Below are 20,957 nucleotides of genomic sequence, written 5' to 3'. Positions count from 1 at the left end.
GTCTCAACTTTTCGCTGCAGGCCCGCTGCGTTTTTTTGCGTGTCCCCCCTGGAAAGACCTGTGTTTTTGCCGGACCGTCGGACGTCCGACGCAGGCTGTCTGAACGCGACCCTTAGCCAGATAAAGGACATTGTTATATCCACGCTAATAAATGCAGTACATTTGCCAGTTTCCACTTTTTTAAAATTTACTTAATAAAGTTGTGAAAATATATAAATACTGGGAAAAAATCCTCCTGTTCTGAACTGGGGCACGCTCCAAACGGCACTGCACCACTCTGAGCCCTAAGGTGTTTTTGACAATTTATGGTTCGCCTGGTTTTATTTACTAAAAAAGCTTGTAAAACATCAACAGTCAATCTATAAACATCTTTTTCATTCGATAAACGACCAAAAATCCATAAGTTATGGACATAGAGTTCATCAATCTTGGATGAGTTTGGATTTATTGCACAAAGACCCCGAAAAACGCTGGACTTCCAGGCTGGATAAAAAAACCTCCTGTAAGGGCTACGAAGACACGAAAGACTTCAGCGGAACAGCGCAAGTGTTAGCTTTTAGCTGCAGGAAACGGTATGTTTCTACTCATTATGATTATCAAATGAGTAAGTCATGAATCAGTGATGCTGTTTTTGGTCGTATACGACAAGCTTGAGCTCAGAGAGTTTTAAATGGAGGACAAAACTGTGCTGATCGGTAATCATGACACTGAAGCATCTGAGAAGCAGTGTGTGGAAGTATTTTGGGTTCTTCACCGTAGATGTAGGTGTGAGTGACCAATAAAGACGTTGCTTAAGCAGCTGCCTTTCTCTCCAACCATAACTAATCGGAGGTCTCCCCTGCTGTGCGAACCGTCGTATTCGATTCTATTAACGTAGAAACAAGACACATTTGTGATTATATAGTCTCTGCCTCCACAGCGCTGTGGAGGAAGGTCTGGCTAGTCCACACAGCAACCCGGGATGGGAGAAAAACTTGCTCTGGCTTATTGGCATTTCTTTAAACCAATCACAAAAGGCCTTGGGCAGCGCTAAGCGCCGGACGGAGCCACGGTGCCTCTGCAAAATAACCTCAGGAAGGAACTTGTTTAGGTGGAACATGTGTAAAACCTGGTCTCAAAAACATGTGTGTTTGTGCAAAATACTGTGCCAATGTATCCAATGGATGTCAAGGTATTTATCTGATTGGGTTCAACATTTTGACCTGCTGATGCAGGAGGAAAAGTCAGAGGATCATTAAAGTTATCAGAATTTGTCCTGTGGGGACCTTAAATATCTGTAAATATGCATGGCATACATACGGTATGTGGCACATATAATACATCTAATCATGTTGGAGATATTTGAGTCTAGACTAAAATGGCGAACCCAACTACCAACAGACAGACGCCAAAAGTTGATCATTAGATTCATGATCAAATTCATGATTTGGCTCACATTTACCTACCAAGAATAACACATTTTGCACTACGATTATTGAAGAGAAGTTCTTTTCTTCAACTATTTGCTAATAATAACACAAGGTGATCAAGTGTGATATGTGTGCTTTAGGAGCAAAACTGAGGGGAAGGCAGATTGCTGGGAAACTGAATGGAGACTCAGCAGAACTGTGGCCCGCCCCGGCTGTGCTCCCCTTCAGGACTTGTAACTGCAGCCTCAGATATTTTTATACTACCATACACCTGCAGCTTCCCCAAGAGGAGCATCGTCCAGGCTGACTGTCTCCAGGTGCTTGTGGAAATGTCCTCCCCACGTGTGAACAAATACAAGCTGAAACAAACTGGCTCAGAGCTTACTGGATATTTCTTTTTGCAGGCTAATATATATCACATCTTCCTCTGTTCCCCCTAAGGTCACAGAGCAACAGTATTGAGTCAGAGATATGGCAGGCATGGCAGCAGATCTGTGCACATAAAACATCTAGGTTACATCCCAAAGGATGTTCTGTACCCTGACTAGAAACACATCTCCACCTCTTTAAATCCTGTGACAAAAACTCTTGATGTATTCGGAGGAGGTGGTTGTCCTGAGCAAGGTTATAATCGTTAACAAACGTAAATGAACAAAATAACGGAAACTAGGTGGGATAAAACATTGTCGTTAACAGAAATAAAAATAAAAACGAGGCTAAAAAAAACTAACTAACTAAAACTGTAATGTCTGTTTATTTCTTAGAGTGTGAACACTGCACATTGTTGCATTGGTGCACATTTTGCCTCATTATATGGCAGTAGTCATTCTGTCACTCTCACAGCAGGAGCCATGCTGATTTCTTTCCTGCTCCGTTCACTTGCTGCATCGAGCGTACAGTATGTTGATGCATTAAGCTACAGCTGATAGTAACTCATCACCTTCGGCATGTATTCACAATAAATGCCTTTTAATGTGAACACAGCAGGCGGCCTTTTCTGGGAAACCGGGAGTGGTGACAGTGCCATTTAGGGTGCCAACCAAATCTTACTGAAAAATTGCTTGACGCAATCCTAGAAATATTTTTTCTGCCATGTTTGTCAGAAAGTTATTTTGAAACATTGCATGGGCGAATAAGATTATATTAGCAGTCCAGGAAACCTTCAGAATATGGAGTTATATTCCTATCTTTATTCAAGAGTGCATTCTTTCAATTTGAGAGCATTTCTCACTGATATTACGTTCAGATTTTGTAATAATTTCCCTCAAAACCTTGCTCTCACACTCAAATAGTCACTGCTCGCGCTTGGATTTGCTCTGCTTGTGCTCAAACTTTCTGCTTGGACTCAGATATGTTGTTGTTTGGACATATTTCCTGCTCTCAGCTTTGGCCCTTCTCCTCACACTCAGGTTGAGTCTGCACGCTTGCAAATCTCCTCACGGATTTCTCCTGCGCGCTCTGATTTTTTGTGTTACAATCCTCTCAAAATCCCCCAACCAATAGAATGCCAGCTGTAGTGTTGACCAATGAAATGATCCCTGCCCCGTTGAGGGTGCGTTCGCTTTACGTTGAACGTCTGTTGCGGGCGGCTGCTCTGTAACCGACATAGATATATATACTGAGTTTATTTACTCCCTCCGTCGATTGCTTTATTATTAGTATATGTCAATAATGTGCACAGAATGGTCGACGCACTTTCACCTGCACCCATCATGAAACGGGAGAAAGCTTTGAAGTGGGACATATCAAGTTAGGTCCACAACTACGAGGGTGAGTAACATAAATTAAGCATGTAGCATATGGCGCTAGCATATAGCCTAGCTTGATGTCCATAAACAATTAGAGTTTCTTTATAGAGTTTAGCTAGATTGAACAACATATGACAGTATGTGTATATGTGATGACCCCACATGTTCATGGGGATTTGGCTAATTTCCTGTTAGAGCCAGTAGTAAAAACTAAACTGTAATATAACTGAAAGAACACAAGAAACTGGATTGTTTGTGTCAGTTTCTGCATCACTGTTGTGTGGTGTTCATCAGAATTTAGTCTCCATTCCTTCATATAACATTAGTCTGAAAATTATGGATTCATATGTCTGTTTAAAACGTTGTAACGTTAAGTACAATTTCACCACTATAATAAAAACAGATCTAGAAATGATATGCTTTCTTATTTGCTCCTTAAATAGCGGGTATTTTTTGAATTAATATAAAACAAACTGAACAGAAAAAACAAGTATTTTGTTTGCTTTCTTTTCTTCCAGGTGAGGCTGAAGGGCTCGACCACTGTTGAGCTGCTGCATCATAGCAGCACAGTGTCTTATCACCAACCCATGAAAGCTAGAAGTCACCCTGCTGCTCCAGATCTACCTACTGTACGGCTGGCTACAGACTACAGCCATCTGATCCAGATCTACCTACTGTATGGCTGGCTACAGACTACAGCCATCTGATCCAGATCTACCTACTGTATGACTGACTACAGACTACAACCATCTGATCCAGATCTACCTACTGTATGACTGACTACAGACTACAACCATCTGATCCAGATCTACCTACTGTATGACTGGCTACAGACTACAGCCATCTGATCCAGATCTACCTACTGTACGGCTGGCTACAGACTACAAACATCTGATCCAGATCTACCTACTGTATGACTGGCTACAGACTACAGCCATCTGATCCAGATCTACCTACTGTATGACTGGCTACAGACTACAGCCATCTGATCCAGATCTACCTACTGTACGACTGGCTACAGACTACAGCCATCTGATCCAGATCTACCTACTGTATGACTGACTACAGACTACAACCATCTGATCCAGATCTACCTACTGTATGTCTGACTACAGACTACAACCATCTGATCCAGATCTACCTACTGTACGGCTGGCTACAGACTACAACCATCTGATCCAGATCTACCTACTGTATGACTGGCTACAGACTACAACCATCTGATCCAGATCTACCTACTGTATGACTGACTACAGACTACAACCATCTGATCCAGATCTACCTACTGTATGACTGACTACAGACTACAACCATCTGATCCAGATCTACCTACTGTATGACTGACTACAGACTACAACCATCTGATCCAGATCTACCTACTGTATGACTGACTACAGACTACAACCATCTGATCCAGATCTACCTACTGTACGTCTGACTACAGACTACAACCATCTGATCCAGATCTACCTACTGTATGACTGACTACAGACTACAACCATCTGATCCAGATCTACCTACTGTACGGCTGGCTACAGACTACAACCATCTGATCCAGATCTACCTACTGTACGGCTGGCTACAGACTACAACCATCTGATCCAGATCTACCTACTGTATGACTGGCTACAGACTACAACCATCTGATCCAGATCTACCTACTGTATGTCTGACTACAGACTACAACCATCTGATCCAGATCTACCTACTGTATGTCTGACTACAGACTACAACCATCTGATCCAGATCTACCTACTGTATGACTGGCTACAGACTACAACCATCTGATCCAGATCTACCTACTGTATGTCTGACTACAGACTACAACCATCTGATCCAGATCTACCTACTGTATGACTGACTACAGACTACAACCATCTGATCCAGATCTACCTACTGTACGGCTGGCTACAGACTACAGCCATCTGCAAGTTTTGTTTGTTGTGAACATCATCAACAGCTGCACTTAAAGTCTCTTGGGGTCATATGGGACTTGGTTGTTCTCCATACTGCATCATACGCGATATTATTTTTCTGTTTTGTTATATTTGTACAGACAAGTGTCATTACTTAATCACAGTATACATTGTTCTGGTGTACACTGTTGACATGACTCCATACTATTGATTATACGTCACTTTAGCTTGCCACTACCTCATAACTTTGCCTTAATTGCTCTTGTATAGTTAATTTATCTTCTACTAGTTGTATACCTCCTATTTAATTTAATTATTCTTAATTTCTGTCGCAATACCTGAATCATCCCTCTTGTGAACACTAGGCTTATCTTATCTTCATTTTAGTTCATATTATAACCCTGCTCACAACCTCACCTGTACCTGGGTCATCTGTTTGCCAATATCAATGTTCCTGCTACAGTAAATCCTACAGGCAATGTGTACTGCTTCACAGGAGTATGAACCATATGCTTTTTAGGTTTTGTGTGAAATATTGTGCAGTTTGTTATGAATTACTCATTGTTTTGACAAGGTAAATTAAAACCATTTACCAAGTGTCGGCTTTGGTAAATCCCACCCTGTCGACCATTCTGTGCACATTGTTGACATATACTAATAATAAAGCAATCGACGGCAGGAGTAAATAAACTCAGTATATATATCTATGTCGGTTACAGAGCAGCCGTCTGCAACGGACGTTCTAACGTAAAACGAATGCACCCTCAACGATTTGCAAGCGTGCAGACTCAACCTGAGTGTGAGGAGAAGAGCCAAAGCTGAGAGCAGGAAATATGTCCAAACAACAATATATCTGAGTCCAAGCAGAAAGTTTGAGCACAAGCAGAGCAAATCCAAGCGCGAGCAGTGACTATTGAGCGTGAAAGCAAGGTTTTGAGGGAAATTATTACAAAATCTTAACGTAATATCAGTGAGAAAAATTGAAAGAATGCGCTCTTGAATAAAGATAGGAATATAATTCCATATCAGAAGACCTTTTAAATTCCAACTATTCATACTACCTGCAGCTATCTGGGCATCCTAGCTACCTAGCCTATGATCTCTCATGATTATGACAGTTATGGCCAAGAATGACAAATGAAAAACTTTCATTTGTGCAGTTTTTTAAATGAATTTGTTATATGCTTCTTCTTTTTGTAATCCCAGTCCACCTGTTAGCTTTGAGTTGCACAAAGCCTTCCTGAATATTATTTAAAATGCTTTTGAAGTTTAACCTGAGCAGTTATTTCTGCCTCCAGATCAGTTATGCTTCTGGGAAACGGTGATACTGTATAAATAAAACTGCCTCTGCAAAGAAATGATGATAGATGCCCAGCAATCCTATTAAACCGTGTTTAATGCCTGAAGACTAAACCCCTAAACACTAAATCCTAACTGCCCCAGTGGGCTCTTTCAGTAGTTTCCAGGTAAAGACTGTTGCTGCTCTGGGAGCCCTCAGTCATGAGTGTGGATACCTGCAAGCAGGAAACAGCCTGGCTAGATGAATGAAGGATAAAACAAAAGAATGTTGAGAATGAACTAGTAAAAAATGCATATGCTAACTTTAGAGGAAGTGTTAAAAGTGGGATTGATGCTTAGGGCTGGGTATCGTTCAAAAATCTCTCATACCGGTACCAATACCAATACGGGGATTTCGATACCAGTTCGATACTTTTTTCGATACCAATTTTACAAGACAGCTCCTACTTTTGTGAGCTGTCTCTGCGTAACGTAGAGTTTTTCCTGTGTGACAGCCAATCACAGACATTATTTGATCTTGGTAGAAGCATGCTGCATGCTTATTGGCTCCCTGACGCTGATGAGATTTACTCTTTAGGTTTTGAAATTGGGTATTGAATGACGAGGCATTTTTCGATACTCGATACTAAGGAGGAAATTTGGTCGGCGCCTAGTCTCGCATTGCCAGACTTTCCTCCACAGCGCTGCGGAGGAAGGTCTGGCTAGTCCACACAGCATTCCGGGATGGGTGAAAAACATGCTCTGGTTTATTGGCATTTCTTTAAACCGATCACAATGGTCTTGGGCGGCGCAAAGCCCCAGAGAGAGCCATGGTGCCTCTGCAAAATAGCCTCGAGAAAGAACTTGTTTTGGTGGAACGTGTACGTTCAAAAGTAGTTTTAGTCGTGCAACAGAAAACTCAGATTGGACAGATAGTCTAGCTAGCTGTCTGGATTTACCCTGCAGAGATCTGAGGAGCAGTTAACCATAGTCCTCACAAATCCACCGGAGGTTAGAACGCCAACACAAAGAAAGAGGAAGGTGACATCTGGCCAAAAAGAGGGATCTATACGGCGGAATTTCCGGCGGCCCCGAAGCAATCCTGGAAATGGAACGTCGTGGATGTAGACAAGTCCGTGCCTAAAAAGTATTGAATTTGGTACCAAGCCCTACTGATGTTTGGGTGGTGGTTGATGGGTGGAATAGGAGGTGAAAGCAGGGACAAAACATCTCCTTAAAAGATTTGTTTAAAGCAACAGACCTCAGGGTTAACAAATGCATTCACAGGTCATGAGTGTCCTCCATCAAGCTGAGGACACTCGGGCATTTTCTATGATTAGGTGCTGCTTCTGCCTCTGAAGCACAATGGAGATGAGAGAGAAGCTGGGGGGGGTAAACAGAGGAGAGTGTGGAGCAGCGATTGGAGTGCAGCAGGGCCATCCATTCTGAAACGCCAGTGAATGCCTGGATCAGTACATCTTATAAATGGATGAATGTCTCGCCCTCAGTGGTTATCTTCAGTAGAGGCCGCTGACCCGCACATCGCTCTCTTTGACAAAATTTGCTTAAAGCTGCGCTAGGCAAGATGTCTAAGTAAAAATAGATCCAATTTTACAAAAGAGCACAAAGTAGGGCTGCAGTAGAGATAAATGTCTGATTCCCTCAAATAGTATTACCATCACATTTGCCCTAATTTCCCAAATTAAATTCTGGTTGTGGGCATTATCAGTCACGGGAAAACTTTTCCACCCACAGGAAGGGACTATATCCTAAACAGTGTGTGGGCGGTTAAAGAAAGCTGCATTCACCAGCAATAACTGGTATAAAGCATTACGGATGGTGTGTTGCATGAAGTCTGGATAGTGAAGATGAGATTTTAATGAGATTGTTTACTGTAATAAACATGTTAAATATAAAAGCATGGCAGTCATTTGTTCATATGTCAACATTAGCAGTCTAGAGGCTGCAGTCCAATGCAGTAGTAGTAGTCAGGGTGCAATTTGCCAGGGGGGTGCGTGGGATTTCCCCCTTTCTGGTCTACATATCTCTGCCTCTGCTGAATTATTTGTATCCCCGGTGGGGAAAAAATGTATCCCCCTGCTGAAAGTGATCACTGCTACTTCACCAATAGACCATATATTATATACCTAAAATAGAAGTATTTTGAACTAAAGAAAGCGCTGTAACGTGAACACATAGTGCCATAGGACGATAAAATCCGAGCAACAGTTACTGCTTGTATTTAGATGCTACTATACAGGCGGCCTGTATACGAGAACGCGACTGTCTTTATAATCTATCTTTTTAATAAACTGGCTGTACACTTACAAAGTTCTAAATGCTTCGGTTAACATTTAGGGACCCTCATTATGCTACCGTTGAAGTTTGGTGATATTTTGAGCCTTTTTAGTGGTATAAATAGCGATTTGTTTTTACTTTCCCTTTGCCCTGAATACTAGCATTGTAAGCTAATCAGCGGTCCGCGCTAGCTTGTATCAAGCTACAAACACATTCGATTAGCATGAAAACATGTCCCAGAGAACGATCGAGTGGGTACACATCTGTTATTAACCCCTAGGTTCGTTTCGTTTTTCGAATTGTCCTTTAAGGGGACATTTTGAGATAAAAAAAGTAATTTGCTCAAAGACCTACCTACTGAGAAGTGACCTCTTGTGGTTGTCTTCTCTAAATAACAAAGGTGGAAGAAGCTTGACGTTGTACCATCACAGAATGTCTTAATGAGGAGTAGAGCTTTAAAAAAAGCCTCTAACACCAAAAACCTCTGCTTCACATTTCTAACAGTCAATGTTAATTTCTTTAAGCCATGACCACAATATATAATAATATATTATATTATATAATAAAGTTATCTGAATCTGAATCTGAATATTTCCTTAATCTTAAGCACGTCATTTTTAGCTTGCTAGTGTCAGTCCAAAACTAGAGTTGATGAGATACTGCAGTACTCCAGACTACTTGATGTCATGACATTTTCAACAGGCATTCATGGTCCCCAGATAATCTCCACAGCGCTGCGAGGAGGGTCTGGCTAGTCCACACATTATTCAGGGATAGGAGAAAAACTGGTTTATTGGCAAATTCTCACAATCGTCTTGGGCGGCCCCGGACGGAGCAACGGTGCCTCTGCAAAATAGCTTCAAGGGAACTTGAAGGTTGTTTTAAAGGGACGGCAATAGTCCCGACCAAGCGTGTTTACTTAAAGCGCTAAAGGAACGATGCTAAAGGGACGGCAATGGTCCCGACCAAGCGCGTTTACTTATAGCGCTAACTTTTAGCGTCAATAAGAACGACAAAGGCACCTGACCAAGCGTCCATATTTTACGAGATGAGTGTGAGAACCTGTTGGGAGGTTAGAACGCCAACACAAAGAAAGAGGAAGGTGACAGACATCCGGCCGAAATGAGGGCCATCTGGCGGAATTTCCCGCGGCACTGGAGCAATCCTGGGAATGAAACGTCGTCGATATAGACTAGTAGAGCATTGATCCTTCAAACACCAGGGGGTTGACACTTTTTGTTTGTATGGGAAATATCATGATTGACATGATTGCCAGAACATTTGGTGCAGACATTCATTTTTCCCATAAGATACTGTACATCTTTTAGTGATCCTCCAGCACCATCATCTGGTCAAGTTTTAATACATCCAATACTTTGGTTTATGACTAAATACCTCAAAAGCGCCATTCCCATTAGCTCAGCTGTACTCTGTTTACTGCTTATTAACAAATGCTAGCATGCTAAGACACTAGCCTAATATGATGGACACAAACAGTATACCGGCATAGCATCAACAGTGTGGTCATTGTGAGTACGTTAGCATTCAGCTAAATTAATTCATACTTTGTATTTCAGTCAGAGACTTGTGGAAGGCACATCGTCACTCTTTATGGATTATATACTGTATTCTTGTTTTGTTTGTTTATTTTTTTTGGCCTTTTTATTTTATTAGATATATGTAGAGAGACAGGAAAGGGAGGAGAGAGGTTGACTCGCAGAAAAGTCACCCCTTGTGTTCGTGTTTTTATTCCTAGCATTAGCCTCCACATATTTGCATAGATTGTCTACAGCTGAGGAGTACCTCTCTTTTTTTTCCCCGGCACCATGGTAAATATGTTGCACAGTGAACGCTCCCAGTCCCAGCGGTATGATCATTTTCCACTCCACTGATCCGACTTCTGTTTAATGAGGCTGAGACCTTCACGCTCCACATAATGAACCCACCTGTGACTTCGCTAACTTATGCAGTGTCAGTCTTCACGTGTAGGTGGGAAATATGCGCCGCTGCGTTGCATCATCTACATCGATTGCACCACGCTCGCTCTGCATTTTCGGATGCAATCACACTTTGTTATATTTACAACAGCCATTAGAGGAGAGATGTTTACCTTCAGATGGATAAATCCTGCAGGTTGCCTCTGAGTGTGTTTCTGTCTGACCTGCTTCACTATATCTATTTCCCTCTATGCTTAAAATGCATGTATATATGCAGGGTGCGATTTGTGAAAAAAGCAGAAGGTGGGGGGGATGTTTTTTGATCAACAAACAAAACATGCAAGAATTAACCCTCCCCCCCACTATCAGATTCATACTACCAGATCGAAAAAAGCTTTTATATTCACTAGCAGTGCTCGTAGCATTTGACAAAAACAGAAGTAAGACAATAAACGCTGGCAGAATGTCTGGATATGCATTGTCTACAGGTTATGTGTTTGGGATGAATAAAAAAAATGTGGTAAAAAGTTGACTGACCAATAACATTACCCAAACTGTCCAATGTAAACCTGGCTTGCAGTTGAGCATGAAAAACACCATCCACTTGAGGAAGACCATGACATAATGTTCAAAGCAATGGAAAAGGTTAGTAAGTGGCTCTTGAGTTATTTGCCCCATCTGACTTCAATGGCAACATGTTTTTAGATCTCAGCAATGACTTGGTCATTGTATCGTCGATATAGATTAAAGTCCGGACAACCTAAAGCAGAATTAACCCTCCTGTTGTCCTCGGGTCAAATTTGACCCATTTTCAAAAAGCTTCTACAGTATATTAGAAATTTTGGTTTTCTTTCAACCAAATTGTCAAAAAACAAATAACTTGGATGGTTCCATACAACGCTCTTCATAAGTAAAATAAATAATCAGTTCACTACTTTCATTGAATTTTTTTTTTTTGTTTTTCAATTTTAGAGCATTTGAAAAATAAGATTCAAAAACGTGGGGCTAGTGATGGTCAAATGAAGCTCACTAGATGGCGCTCTCTGTTCAACAAAAGGTTGAAAACACACTGAATACCATTCCTTTAACCTTTTTCTTTGACCAGAGAGCGCCATCTAGTGAGCTCAGAAAATAAAGACAGTAGTTCACCAAGCTTCATTTGACCATCACTACATGGAAAAAAAAACAAAAAAAACGTCAAAAAGCGCAGCTCAAAAAGAAAGAAAAATAGTGACAAAAAAATTGGAAAAAAGTGACAAAAACATCGGGAACAGCTTCAAAAACATCAGGAAAAGTGACAAAAGTGTCAAAAAAGACGTCCAAAACGTTGAAAAAAAAAAGTTTTTTTTAAAAATTTTGTCCCAGAAAAATAGAAAGTTTCCTGGTCGACGGGAAGACAACACAAGGGTTAAACAGAAAGTTTGGTGTAAAGCATTTATTGGTCCAGAAGTGGCTGCAGCTCACACCAGCAGCCAGGGATAATGGTGTGTTGTGGAAGTAAAAGAAAGAATGATGCTGTCCATGGTGCTGAATCAGCCTCTTCCCCCGGATTACACTGACACACAATGAGAGGAGAAGAGCTGAGGGCAGCGTGCTCATCGGCTTTTTGTCACAGTAATGGGTTTCACCGTTTAAGAAAATTAATATAATGATTCTTCGCTTATCTCCTGTGACAGAAAGGTGTTTGTACATTGAAGGAAAAATGCTCTTAATCCAAACACTAGCTCATTAGCATCTGGGCTAATAGCTATTACTGTGTTGAAAATGTAGCAGGTTACAGCTGCATCCTGTTATTTAAACAGTAGTTAAACATGATCTAGCATGTCAGTAATACATTCATGCAGTGGCGCCGGAAGCTGTAATCCTGTCACTTGGCGTACATTGTTTTTCTGTGAGGCATGCAACGCATCTAATGATAACAATGCTTTAATGTGCACAGGAGCAGCAGCCAAGAGCAGCTCTGTTCTGCTCTCTGCTCTGTTCACAGTAATCATTTTCTCATTATTACACGTTATTTCACCAACAACCCATCCACTATTAATCAGAATGTTAATTTGTATCTCGATCCGCTGGACGCTGAGTATCGTTAAACCCACGGACCGAGCTAGCATGTTGTATGAATCATGTGTGTTAACATGGACATGAATATACAGTATGTTTTGGTTATGAGGCTTATCCCGTTTTCGATCATATTCAGGATATGATGTTTACATGCCACACAGAGAAATCAGGTTATTCATATCTCTGCTCTGAGCGCATCCATATTTTCATGATCTGGTCATCACGATATGATAAAAATACACTAGGAGCACACTCATACACTTCAAATATTATGAGAACAGCTGATTTCTGGCGCAGTAAACCGCTTCGGCGGGCGGGAGATTTTTGTGCGTACTATAAAATAGAACCCTGCCGGTGCCACTGCATTCATGTCTATGTAATTAGTATATATATGTACTTTGTGATGAATGGGGTTGGGGTACAAACCCATTTCTAACCCTGGGAGTCCAGGATATGTTACAGTTCCAGAGATTAAAGGACCCAAATGCAGGGAGAGGCAGGCAGGCAGGAGATGGTTGGAGCTCAGGGATTTATTAATAACTAAAAAACGGCAGCACAGAGACTGGAAAAACCCAACGAAAAACTCTGAGGGAAAACTTACAAAACTAAAGCAGGGAGGAATCCAAAACAAAGGCCCAGGCTACACATGCAGACAGGATACAGGAACAACAGGAACAAACTGACAGCACAGGGACACAAACAGACCTAAACAATCTGACAAGAGACAAGGGAAACACAAGGACTAAATACACTGGGTAACAAGGTAACGAGGGGCAGGTGACACAGCAGGTGAAACACATTAGGAGAGACAGTGTAATCAAAAAAGGCAGGAAAACACAGGAAGTAAAACAAGACACGACAAGACAGAAAACTAGACTATCAAAATTAAACAGGAAACAGAACATAATACCAAACAGAGAACAGAAATATACACAACGAAAAACAGTCCACAGAATACACAAAACAGGATAAATCTACAAGACAGGGAACAGAAAAATACAGAATAAATATACAAAACAGAAAACAGCAACAGAAATATACAAACAGGGAACAGAAACATCCACAACCACAACAGGATAGACCGGAATACAACTCTGCACTTCAGCACTGTATATTGCATCCTTTCAGTGCATTCTTCACTAAGCAAGAGATAAATCTGTGAGTTTGTGACATGGGCTGCACATAAAGCATGCTGCTGTCATATCGTTGTATGTGTGGCACAAAGCAAATATTGTAGATGACGATCCAGGCCTGGGTTATGAGGCAGCGTTTATATGAGCTCTGTGATCACTGGAATGCATTTTTATACTCGGCTGTAAATAAACCGGTGGAAAGCGTGGCCATGGGCAGATGAGCTTCTCTAAAATAGTAAAATACCATTCTTTTTTTTCTTTTTTTTTTTTTCCTTTCTTTCACCTTTGTGCTGTCTTCCTGTCGACCAAGCAAGTTGTTGTCCTCCCAGGTCAAAAAATTTAAAATTCCGCTTTTTGTCAACGTTTGTGTTGCATTTTTTCCGACATTTTTTGAAGCTTTTTTCAACGTTTTGATGCTTTTCCCAATGCTTTTGGCACTTTTATTTTTTGTATCACTTTTGCCAAAGTTTTTCACGCTTTTTTTCGACATTTGTTGCTTTTTCCCCCAACGTTTTTCACGCTTTTTTCCAACATTTCCTGATCATTAATTTTACTTGTGAAGAGTAATGTTTGGAACCATCCATTTTATTTTTGGGCAATTTGGTTAAAAATAAACCCATATTTCTGATATAGAAACTTGGAAAACGGGTCAAATTTGACCCGAGGAAAACAGGAGGGTTAATAAAATTAAACCAACTTGACTCATTATAATTTTCATAGTCCGTAGCTTGGCATTGGGGTGTGGGCGCAGCAGGATGCCATTACCATGGGTGTAGCCCAGGCCTGTATAACAAAGCACAGATCACAGGCTGCCCAGTTCTGCTGTCCTCTACCAGCGGTCGGCCTCTTTCTTCCTTTTATCAGATTATTTTGCTTCCTCTCTGTCATATTGCAGACTTAACCCTTGGGTTGTCTTCCCGTCGACCATGAACTTTTGGTGCTTTTTCCGAAGTTTTTTTTGTCATCTTTTCAATGCTTTTTTTTTTTTAATTCATGTACAATAAATGACATTATACATCATTTTGGAGTTAAAAAAAAAGCAGAAATAATGAATTATTTTGACTAATAGTTAAGATTAGAGGAGTGGATGACAGACTGGTAAATGTCAAAGTTTAGTCAGGATAGTGTTTAAAACCATTTGAAAAAAAAATAATTAAATGCAATAAAATTGAATAAAACATCCAAAATTCAATGAAAGTAATCAGTAATTTTACCTTCAAAGATCGTTGTATGGGTTCATGCATCCATGTCATATTTAGGCAGTTTGGTTGAAAGAAACCCAAACTTCAGATATGAAAAACTTTGAAAACGGGTCAAATTTGACCCGAGGACAACACAAGGGTTAAAGGAATTTTAGAAGAATGTGCATATGCCTGTCTTTTAAGTATGGAGCTGGAGCCAGGATGTGGTTAGCTTAGCTTAGCATAAAGACTGGAAGCAGAGGGAAGCAGCTAGCCTGAACTGTCCAACGTGAAAAAGTACGCCTACCAACAACTCTCAAGCTCACTAATTACAACATATCCTGAATATTTAATCTGTACACAAACAGAAATGTTATTTTAGAGGGAGTTACGTGGTGGAACAATTTTTTGGCGAACATCAGCAAAATTAGCGACTGTGCGCCGCTTCCCAGAGTATTTTCACATTGAGGTTACCAACATGTCTGCACAGACACGTCTATGAAAAACTTGTGTTCACCTATCGTATCTGGCAACCCACGGTGCTATGGTCTTGTAGTGACATCACCATCTAGCGTCAAACGCTATATTGAAGGATGGGAAAACTCTGGTCCTTAGAAAACCATCATTAAGTCATTGTTTTTCGTAAATCTATTATTAAGTATCTGATCTCTGACCACTTTTGGTCAAAAAAGATATTTACTGTATGTGCTTTATATGTGCTGTCCTACTACTTTTGGAGCTAGTGCTAGCTACTTTCATTGGAGAAGAGTTGGCAACACTGCTCAGACATCAGGCCGCTAGGACCTTCAATGAGGACAATGCCTGATGCCTACCGTACACTAGAAGACTCTGAACAGACTGCAGTCTGACACCATCTCACATCTAAAGACAATCATCTCACCTCTAACATTAAAGACTGTCATTGTTTGTAAAGACTGCGGATCTTGCAGGGGCACACATTGCAAAAATACAACTAGATTCCTTTTGTAAAATTTAACCAAGCTAGCTAGCTACCGATAGCGTTAGCTGGTAACTTTAAGGTAAAGTTTGCTGATTTTCTGTTCTGCCGTACATGCAGATGAATGTCTCCAGTACCTGGAGGTCTGTGTTTATCTGCCGGTAAATCTCCCATTGAATGACACGCTTCAGAAGGGTCAAGGGTTGAAAATCGATCACTTTCTCTCTTTAGCGTTTAGCTTAGCACGGCACCATAGCAACCATAAACAACACTGGCTCTAGCTGGGTAAATGCTAGATCAGATCTGCAAGACGTGTTGACGTAGTTAGGTTGAGGCATAAGGAGTGTGGATTGGTTAGGGTTAGGGTAAGAATAACATGGTAAGCCAATCAGAGGTAGAATAAGGCAATAATAAGGCGGGCCACGAGGCACATCCTATGACGTCGACACGTCTAGCAGATCCGATCTAGCATCTACCCTCTAGCGGTTAGCTGCTTCCTGTTTGCTGCTGGAAGATTGTTGACAATGTTCACATGATTTAACTTCACTACCAAGACATAACTTACGATAACATCAAACACGTTTGATTTTGCTGGAACGTCAAGACGGGAAAAAGACTCGGACTGAGATTAATGACCAGGGTAGACTGCGACAGTGGGATCACTTGAAAAGTCGTTTGGTGTAAGGTCGGCATAAGACTGCACCCCCCCTTGATTAATTGATTGTTCCATACTGGCACTGTTCACAACCGGTCTGTCTGTCTGCCCTCTAACCAGTAGGAGGATCTTGTTAGAGTTCCACTGCTAGTGATGCATGACTGTACACAGCACACAGACTGAGCTTTCTTCACTGAAATAACTTCAGTGACTTGATGTTTGGCCGCTCATGTTGACGAGATTTACTCCCAGCCCCTCCCCCAGCTGATCCCTCTACGTTATTTGTCCACACAGCAGAGCATTGCTTATTAACGAGTTCTTCATGCTTTATTAAACCTACTGTCATAACACCTCATCGGGGACCGCGGAGGGAGTAAACTCATCCTCCTCCCACTGGAGAAAAGAATACATATTTTAAGCTAAAACCTAAAGTTGTTTCTCTCTCATATTTACTGCATTTTGCTCACAGGATGTGACAGGCCAGCATTTACAGAGCCCAGAGGAAGTTAGATCAAACTTTAAGGGATGGAGCTGCTTGCCAACAGCCTGCCTGATGTTTGCCCGGCATCTTAAGAGACTGTGTTGCTTAGGTGTGTTTGCATCAGTCAGGCAGACAGGACATTGGCTTTGGCCCGCTCACTCGTCACCATTTATCTTTCCTGTTGATGTCCATTTACAGAGCTACACGCCTGATGATTCCAGCAATCTGAAGTTATCACCACCTCACCAGCGAGTGCACTTATGCCAAATGGGCCCGGTGCCTGCCAACAGTACCACAGCTACCCCTGCCACTTCTCATCAGTAGGCGCTGCCGTCAACCCAGAACAGCTTGGTTATTTTAGGGCAGGCCTCTCCTCCTGTGACCCCCCCCCCAGCATCTCCTGCAGGGCTGCTGTCATCTTTATTGATGTCACTCACTGCAGCCATGCTCGCCTTGGCCCCTGGAAGTCCTCTCGAGGAGGCAGAGTGCCACGGCCAAATTAGCTGGAACCCCTCCTAAAGAGTCCGTTGTTGATTTATGGCAGCTCTGCAAAGTCATTCTGTCTTATGACACTTCTCTTTATTCCAAAAATGGAGACTCAAGATTGAGACTCAGACTCCAGTCGTACCTAAAGAGTAGCTTCAATTTTTTTCAACCTGGACCCTATTTTCCTATGTTTTTGTGTCTAAGTGACTGACTGTTGGAACAACAATCTTTGACATAGGTCCAGCGAGATCGCTGCTGTCGGCAGTCAGCAAAACAAGCTACAATGCAAGTTATAGGGCAATTGTGCAGCTTGTATTTACGTTCACAAAAGTGAACACATAAGTGTCTGAAAACATTATGGAAAGGATTTCTAAGGAGGTCGACCTTTCTGTTAAGATCCTTTTTTATACATAAAAACATCCGTGGCCTTACAATTTACATGTGAAAATATGTTGGCTCTATACATGCTAAAAGTATAATTTTTTTAAATGGAGTCTGGTGGGTTTAGCATTAGCGACCTCAGAGCTGTTTCTGGATAAACAGAAAGGTCTTAAAGAGGTTTTAAAAGGTCTATCTCTGTAGGGATCCTTTCCATAATGTTGTCAGACACTTAGAATAATAGTCTGAGCCTTTCAGTGGAAAAAAAAAAACAGCACTTTTAGTGGATCAAATTGACACAGAACATTTACCCATAGGGTTACATTGCAGCCTGGTCTGTGGCTGCCAGTTACAGCGTTCACACTTAATACTGGTTAAAAAAAAACAAAATTACCCTTTAAGTCACAATAACTTCAGACTCGACCTCGAGATGCGACACTCGTGAACACTCTTTATTTTTAGGAGATGTCTGATGAGCTGAATGTTCTTCCCCTGCCTGCGTGACCTATAAATTGCCGACACCTAGGTTAAAAAGAGCCTAGGACTCTGTAAAAAGGCTACACAGGTTCTTAAAATTGGGGCTGAGCAGAGATAAAAACACACAAACCAAGGTGTAAACTTTATAGATATTTCATTCCATAAAAAAATAAATAAAAAACCCAGCCCAGAGTCACAATAAAAGTTCCCAGTCCTGGGTTTGGCAACGTCCCACGTCCGGCAAACGGTTGCAGCCGCAGGATAAAAACAAGGACATAGCTTCATTACTAAAATCACAGAGGTAAAAAATTTCAATTAAAAAGGAGGGCTCTGCAAAAACCAATTGGTAGAAAGTGTAGAGAGGGTACTTAGCTGGAAGAGGGGTGTATCGTGATACCACCCCTTTGCTTTTCCACGTCGCTTCCCCATGGCATTCCACTCTTCACACTGGTCTGCATGTCTTCACAGCCTCTTGTCCTTCCTTTTCCCCGTGGTCTCTTGATTCCTCTGCATGCTCCTGCATGCTGCTCTCCTTTCTTCTTCTCTTTGCTTTGTTGCTCTTGTTGCTCTGCCCTCCCAGTTTCACACCTTTTTAATAGTTCCTGCCTGCTCACCTGTTGCTTGTTGGGTTAATTTTAGTCTATATCCACCACGTTTTCCACTCCCGGTTTTGCTCCGGATGGTCATTACCTTCCTCTTTCTTTGTGTTGGCATTCTAAACTCTTATGAGGACTATGGTGAACTGCTCCTCAGATCTCTGCAGGGTAAATCCAGACAGCTAGCTAGACCCAATCTGAGTTTTCTGTTGCACCACTAAAACTACTTTTGAACGTACCCATGTTCCACCAAAACAAGTTCCTTCCTGAGACTATTTTGCAGAGACCCCATGGCTCCGTCCGGAGCTTAGTGCTGCCAAAGACGATTGTGATTGGATTAAAGAAATGCCAATAAACCAGAGCACGATTTTCTCCCATCCCGGAATGCTGTGTGGACTAGCCAGACCTTCTTTTGCAGAGCTGTGGAGGAAGGTCTGGCAAAGTGAGACTATGTTAACTTAGGCTACTGGCTGCCATGGTGGGTGTTCAGTACAAGGGCAATTCGGAAAAACCACACTGTTATAAACACTGCACAATAAAAGCACCAACAACTTAAACATGCAGATAAAAACATACCAAATAAAACACACATCATGCCATTAAACACATTTAAAATAAAAACGCCCATTTGCCCTGTGACACTTACTAAAAACTTCATACAACAGGGCCCAAACAAAAGAAGCGCTGAATGCAAAATATGTGGACTCTAGCTCAGAGACGTGAGCATCTCTGCTTCATTCCACTGCAAAACATAGCAGATTGATAAGAGTGTATTTTATTGCTGGAATCTTCTTCATCTGCAGTGCCACAATGCGTCACACGAATATACAGTATTACGACAGAACAGATGTGATCCGTTCTCAATGTAGGCTGTTACACGCAGTCAAAAGGAGATAATCTCATCATCACCTGAGTGTGGCATGATGTTGCACCATCTCAGCTTGGATGATCAAAGAAGAGAAAAACAAGCTAATTGGCACTCCCCGGAGACTGTCTCAAAACAGTAAAAAATATTCTCTTTGAAAATTATGCACTGCTAAAGTTTGCAATGCTCTACAGTATGCCATTTAAACAGGCAATTTATAAAACCAGACAGAAGTTTTCACTGAACTGGCAAAAAAATGCCAGCATTACAGAATTAAAGTTGCACTCAGCAAGATTTCTATACATAAAAATACAGTTGTCCTGTAGAGAAGAAGGTTCCGCCTCCCATAGATTCTTCCTTTGTGCCCAAATGAAACATAGTGTCTGGTAGAGACACTCATCAGCCAACAGGAACTGCAGAATCCAAACTAATAGGACCACACTGGTGCCTCGGCATGCTTCCCCACTAACTACACAGTATAAACTTTAGTGCTGACTAGTTTCAAAACTATTGTTTCACTTCTTCATTTTACTACATTGACATTTAAAATTCAATGTACAAAGTTTAGGTTACTTAGGAAATGTAATAGGTTACCAATTACAAGTTACCCTATATAAAATGCAATAGTAGTGTAACTGTTTCAATTATTTTATCAAGATAATGTCACTTATTACCATCCATCCATCCATCCATCGTTGTCCATAAGCGGACAACGATGGATGGGTTGCGGGGGGCAGCAGCTTCAGCAGGGCACCCCAAACTTCCCTTAATGCATATTCCCAAACAAATTGACAATTAATAAAATCACTACACACGACCACACAGTAAAACTAAGGATTTTGGGTGCTGTTGACATCTAATATATCAAATGTACATGACCCTTTTTCACAGTGCCTAATGCTTTATGTGGAGACAATTGTTGTATGTTGAAGGCTCTGTGACCCTTTCGAGGATCTGATAGGGTTAGGTTTGGGTTATGGGATTATTATGTACTATTTATTCTGGGATAGAAGAAGAAAAGCACTCTCTTTAAACCAAAAGTGTGTGTAGTTTGTAGTTAGTGAGCTAATTAACCGCAGATGTTTTAAAGGCAACATGCA

At 41.3% G+C, this 20,957-nt stretch overlaps 1 protein-coding gene and 1 long non-coding RNA gene across 4 annotated transcripts in view; one reads left to right on the top strand and one right to left on the bottom strand.

Annotated features, from left to right (window-relative positions):
* LOC116040360 (heparan sulfate glucosamine 3-O-sulfotransferase 5) overlaps window positions 1–20,957 on the top strand; it is a 125,916-nt gene that overhangs the window by 21,373 nt on the left and 83,586 nt on the right. The gene's annotated exons all lie outside the window — the stretch shown is intronic.
* Window positions 2,584–7,760, bottom strand: LOC118493818. Its single transcript, XR_004895841.1, has 3 exons — window positions 7,750–7,760; window positions 3,479–3,484; window positions 2,584–3,230 (listed from the first exon to the last, which is right to left on the bottom strand). It is a non-coding gene; the product is annotated as an uncharacterized LOC118493818 (long non-coding RNA).

This window comes from Sander lucioperca, chromosome 19 (genome assembly GCF_008315115.2).
Source record: "Sander lucioperca isolate FBNREF2018 chromosome 19, SLUC_FBN_1.2, whole genome shotgun sequence".
Classification (NCBI taxonomy): domain Eukaryota; kingdom Metazoa; phylum Chordata; class Actinopteri; order Perciformes; family Percidae; genus Sander; species Sander lucioperca.
Note: the sequence above shows the minus strand (reverse complement) of the source record. Positions and strands in the feature narration are given on the sequence as shown.